The sequence below is a fragment of the Leopardus geoffroyi genome, chromosome A3 (assembly GCF_018350155.1).
Source record: "Leopardus geoffroyi isolate Oge1 chromosome A3, O.geoffroyi_Oge1_pat1.0, whole genome shotgun sequence".
NCBI lineage: Eukaryota > Metazoa > Chordata > Mammalia > Carnivora > Felidae > Leopardus > Leopardus geoffroyi.
In genome coordinates, this window is record NC_059336.1 from 131,586,814 (window position 1) to 131,592,813 (window position 6,000).

Consider the following 6,000-nt stretch of genomic DNA (forward strand, 5'->3'; position numbering starts at 1 on the left):
CTGCTTGGGGGGTGGGGGGGGGGGCTCAGTGATGACTGCAAATATGGACCCGGACCTGCCACCCACCTTCTAAAGGTAGACCAAGAATAGTACCCTCTCAAAGCTAGAAGATACCGTCAAGGAGGACGTGGGGAGCCTTGGATAGTTCCAGGGAAATATCAGTCGTTTTTGAGACCAAGATTTCCCCCATACAAGCTGTACCACTAGAGAGAGGCACCCAACCTCTCTGAAATTCATCATCTTATACATAAAATGAGAGTAATAACACGTTCATCATATCCTGCTGTGATAATTACATTAGGGAATGTCTGGTTATTTATCTTTCTTTTTTTTTTTAACCACGGTTGGTGCCACACCATAAAAAGTGTTAAGCATTTATCAACAGAAGTGGGACAGCAAGAAAACTAAATACACAATAAAGGGGAGACGGGCGCCTGGGCGGCTCCGTCGGTTAAGCGTCCGACTTCGGCTCAGGTCACGATCTCGTGGTTTGTGGGTTCGAGCCCCGTGTCGGGCTCTGTGCTGCCAGCTCGGAGCCTGGAGCCCGCTTTGGATTCTGTGCCTCCCTCTGTCTCTGCCCTTCCCCCTTCACGCTCTGTCTCTCTGTGTCTCTCAAAAATAGTGAATGAACGTTAAAAAGAAAAAAAAATTTTTTAATAAAAAATAAATACAGGGGAGAAACCATGAATAAGAAGAGGAAAGGTGCGGGAAAGACCAGTCTGTATGACCGCATTCCATGTGATCCTGGGTCACAGATGAGCCATCTTTGCTCTAAGTTTCCTAGTGGCCAAGGCAAAGAGAGAAACCTGGTCAGTTACAAGCTTGATGGCGTCCATAAGATGAAAGCAGACCTACTGCGCACAAGGGAGGCATTTGTTTTGAAGCTCTTCGCTTCTGCAAAAAATGCCCGTAGCTGCTATTAACCACTACCGCTGTGTGACTGTGACTCTCGTCATCGTCATTGCCATCACCAGCTAACATGGTATTTTTCAAAGTAAACGTGAACTCAGTTTCATGGTCATGGTGAGAATGTTTTTAAATAGTATAAAATAGGGGCACCTGGGTGCCTCCATTGGTTAAGCATCCAACTCTGGGTTTCGGCTCAGGTCATAATCTCATGGTTCGTGAGTTCGAGCCCCGAGTCGGGCTCTGTGCTGACAGCTCGGAGCTTGCTTGGGATTCTGTCTCTCCCTCTCTCTGCTCCTCCCCTGCTCACGCACTCACGCACGCAGTCTCGCTCTCTCTCTCTCTCTCTCTCTCAAAATAAATAAACTTTAAAAATACTATAGAACAGGGGCGCCTGGGTGGCTCAGTTGGTTAAGCGTCCGACTTCAGCTCAGGTCATGGTCTCACGGTTCGTGGGTTCGAGCCCCATGTCGGACTCTGTGCTGACAGCTCAGAGCCTGGAGCCTGCTTTGGTTTCTGTGTCTCCCTCTCTCTCTGTCCCTCCCCTGCTTGCTCTCTTGCGCTCTCAAAAATAAATAAAAACATTTAAAAAAAATTTAAAAATACTATAAAATAAGGCATAACAAAACAGAAGTGTGTTTGTGAAACATTTGCTTCAGTTGTCTGGTAAACAGAGAGACCACAGGATCGTTGTTCCAGACTGAAATGCGTCCCACCAGCCCCCCACCCAGAATTCAGACGCGGAAACCTAACCCCCAGGGTGGGCTTTATTTGGTGATGTGACCCTTTAGGAGACAGTTCGGGTTAAATGATGTCATAAGGGTGGCGCCTTGATCTGCTAGAAGTGGTGTCTCTGAGAAGAGACCAGAGAGGGGTGCCTGGGTGGCTTGGTCGGTTAAGCGTCTGACTTCGGCTCGGGCCATGATCTCGCGGTTGGTGGGTTCGAGCCCCGCGTCAGGCTCTGTGCTGACAGCTCAGAGCCTGGAGCCTGCTTCCGATTCTGTGTCTCCCTCTCTCTCTGCCTCTCCCCTGTTCATGCTCTGTCTCTCTCTGTCTCAAAAATAAATAAACGTTAAAAAAAAAAAAAAAGTTTTTTTTAAATAATAAAAAAAAAAAGAGACCAGAGAGACCAGACTCTGTCCCCACCGTGTGAGGACACAGTGGGCAGGCAGCTGTCTGCACGCCAAGAAGAGAGCTTGCGCCAGAAACCAGGCCTGCTGGCACCTTGACCCTGGACTTCCCAGCCTCTGCAACCGGGAGCGCGTACATTTCCGCTGTTCAAGCCCCGCAGCGGTGACATTTCGCTGTGGCAGCCTGAGCAGGCTAGGACAGCTGTGATAAAGGACTCACGTGCCCCACGTTCAAGGAAGCCTGGAAGCCACAAAGCAGCTCAGCCCATCGCCTGGCTGGCTGGACTGTCCCGTCTAGCAGGCGTCCAAGGGGACGCCCGCCTTTGAGCCAACATCAGAACGCCGGAGCTCCCTCCTCTCCCGGGCATTGGGTCTCTCTTGCTGTGATAAAATGCTTCCTTTGAGCTGAAACCTCTCACCCGGGCGTTTCCGGTCACTACCAAACACTCTGAAGCAAGTCTAGTTTCCATTCATGTATTTCGATGTTTGATTTGAATTCTCAGAAGGTCCTTTCTCTGTGCAGACCTCTGACCTCGCCCCCAGTGGAGCCGGGAGCCGCTTGGAGCAGGAACCCCCATGAACCAATTGGCTGTGACCAGGGACAGGTCACGTACGAATATGGCAGCTCCCATGGGAGCCAGGTAGCAGGAAGGGAACTAGCAGGTGTCCACGGGAGCATGTGCTGGGAAGTAAAAACTTTGGATGGTAGTGGGGGGTCAGGACACGCTGGCAGCTGGTCCGGCATTTAACAGACTGACCAAGGCAAGAGAGGGGACGCACTGGAGAGATTCAAAAACCATGAGCTTCGAACTTGGACCTGCGTTGCAAACCTGCCACCTATTTGCTGTGTGACCTCGGGTGAGTTATTAACGTCTCTGATGCTCAATTTTCTTGAAGACTGGAAGGGAGAAAATGGTAGCTAACTTGAGCCTTTCTGACCCTCAATCTTTTTTATCCATAAATGGGAAAAATACAGCCCCTCATTCGAGGGATGCTAATGAGAATTCAAAGGGAAAATATGTAAAGTACCTGGCACATGGCTGGCCCTGTGTAAATAATAGCTATTAATCGTGCTTCTCCAGGTGACACCGAAGGACACAAGGAAGGGCCAGAGGCTGCAAGTTACAAGGAGAAATCTTCCCGTTTAATTACAGGCAGCGTGCACGGCTCAAAACTGGAAAAGGCTGCCGTCCACACAGTAAGCTCTTACTTACAAAGAGGCAGCGTGGCACAGGGAAAAGAACATCGGCCATTCAAGGGCATCTCGGGGGCTCAGTCCATTAAGCGTCCAGCTCTTGGTTTTGGCTCAGGTCATAAACTCATGGTGCATGAGTTCAAACCCTGCATCGGGCTCCGTGCTGGCAGTCCGGAACCTGCTTGGGATTTTCTCTCTCCCTCTCTCTGTCTCTCTCTGCCCCTCCTCTGCTTTCTCTATCTCTATCTCTCTCTCCCTCTCAAAAATAAATAAACATTTAAAAAAAATTAGTCCACCCGGAGTTTTGCACGTATCGCTAATTTCAACGGTAAGCTTCTCAAAACGACTGCTAAGCAATTTCAACATGCCATAAATAGAAAGGCAGCGCTGTGCAGTCAGTTCTCCTAGATTTGAAAGCTCAGCTCTATCATTTATTCATTATGGGATCTCAGGTGAATTTATACTCTGAGCCTCGGTTTCTACATCCGTTAAATAGTTATAAACTAGATCAACTTGGAAAGTCTGTCAAGATTATAGTTGTGAACTCATTAGGTTGTGCAGACCGTGCTGTAGGGTTTAGCACACGGTGGTGTTCAAAAACTTAACTTTTATGGAGTTATACCATGTATATGAAAAGCGCACAAGTTTTTGAGTGGACAGCTCAGTGAATATACCAAAATGAACGTGTCTGTGTAACTAGCACCCAAATAAAAAAAAATGGCATATGACCAGCACCCAGAAACTCTCCTCCTGCCTCCGCAGGATGCTACCCACCCCCCGCCCCCCCTTCTTGACTTCTTCACCATAGATTAACTCTGCCTGTGTTGGAATTCTATGTAAGTAGAACTATACGGGAATGGAATCTTCTGTACCTGGCTTGTTTTACTCGGCATTTAATTTGTGTGATGCTATTAGATGTGGGCGTAGTTTATCCTCCATGCATTTTATTATTACTTTTCAATTTAGCTGGTGGGTTGTCACCATAAAACAATAATGGCCATCAGGGAAAACTTCCTAACGGCTCAACCGGGATTGCACCAAATGATGGCTGCAGTTCAAAAAAAAAAAACCACTCGTTTGATATTTTGAATCACAGGATGATTCACTAAGTTTCCCTGGAGCATAATACATGATATGTGCACATCTTTTATAATAAATGAAATAAACCAAGCTGTCGCAGCCAGCAGCTTAAATAAAAGCAGGCATATATCAAAACCTCCATGGACTCCAAGAAGAAAGGTCCAATTAGAATCAGGAGAATACACGTTGCCCATGCAAATAGGTGAGAAAAGGACCGAAATTTCTCTAAAGTCACCGATGGAGTTGTAAGGAATGGGCAGGTGTAAAAAACACAGTCGCAAGGACATTGACATTGATGGAACTTGTATGGGGCCCTTGGAACGCCAAGGACAAGGTCCAAGGACAAGTGACCTTGGACAAGTTACTTCACTTCTCTGAGCCTCGATTTCTTCATATGCAAAATTAAGATAATACTACCTACCTCTTAGGCTTGGTTTGGAGATAAAATCAAATTCAGTAACTGTGTGAAATTTCAAGTAGGCACTTATATTATTAACTAATGAGGAAAATGCCACTCCGTATCCACGGCTCCAAACTTGATTTTTATGTTTCTAACTAAATGGTACTATGAGTGTGTTGAGGCCAGAGGTTGAAACGTACTTATCTCCAGATCCCAAGGGCTTAGGGTGGGGGGACCGGAAGTAGATGTTGACTTGAACCTTACTTATCATAAGGTAGATGTGTGGTTGTGCTTATGTACTTGGAGGGAAGACAGTGACACTAATGTCTAGTCGTACTCCTGTATGTCAGCCATTGTGCCAGTCACTTCGCTGTTCTGTCATTCGGCATTGATAATAATTCCATGAAACAGATTTTTATAGACAAGAAAACAAACCTTTCTAGGTTGAGGTCATGCGTTGGTTACTTTAGGATCGAGATTGGAAGCAAATGAGTATCTTTCCAAATGCTGGGTTCCTTCCACCCACTGGTTCCCCACCATCCCTCACCATCTTGTCTGCCTGCTCCTTCATTCATGCAACCAATCAATCAACAAATATTCCTACAGCATCCCCCATATGCCAGACTCTCTACTCCTATAAAGACAAGAAAAGACAAATGAAGTCTCTGCCCTCACGAAGCTTACATCATAGCTGGGAGAAGCTAAGTAAATAAGTAAGATTCAGGTGGTTGATCTCTGAAATATATGGAGAAATACAATTCATAGCAGGGAACCTGGCAAGTAGGACCTTTCTGCAGAGGTGACATCTGAGATGAGACCTGAGGAATGTCCTCCGCAGTGGGTCCAGGGGCATTTCCTCCCACCCTGCTGCAACACTCTCTCGGTTGTTCCTGAACTTGACCCACGAAATATTCTAAGCCATCCCAGGCCTCCCATGGGGAGCAGTTTTGAAAGCTGGATTTATAGATCAGTAGGAACAGATCCCGGTCCGCCTCCCTGCCAAAGTCCCGTCAGCGCTTACAGATGGTTTTCACAGATTGCTGCTTCCCTATCTGTCTGGTCTGGCCTTCTCCGCTCAAGGGAGCAAACAGTCTATTGGAGGTGGATGATTGGGAAGGATTTTCTAAGCATCTTCTATGCAGCAACCGACCCTGTTGGTGTTTACCCCTGTGAGAGCCCTTGACTTACCTTCTTTTATCTTCTTGTACCTCTGCCTCCATCGGGAAAAGAACCGCCAGTGACAGAGCGCCTTCCGTGTTCCAACCACCGCACTTCACAGACTTATCTGA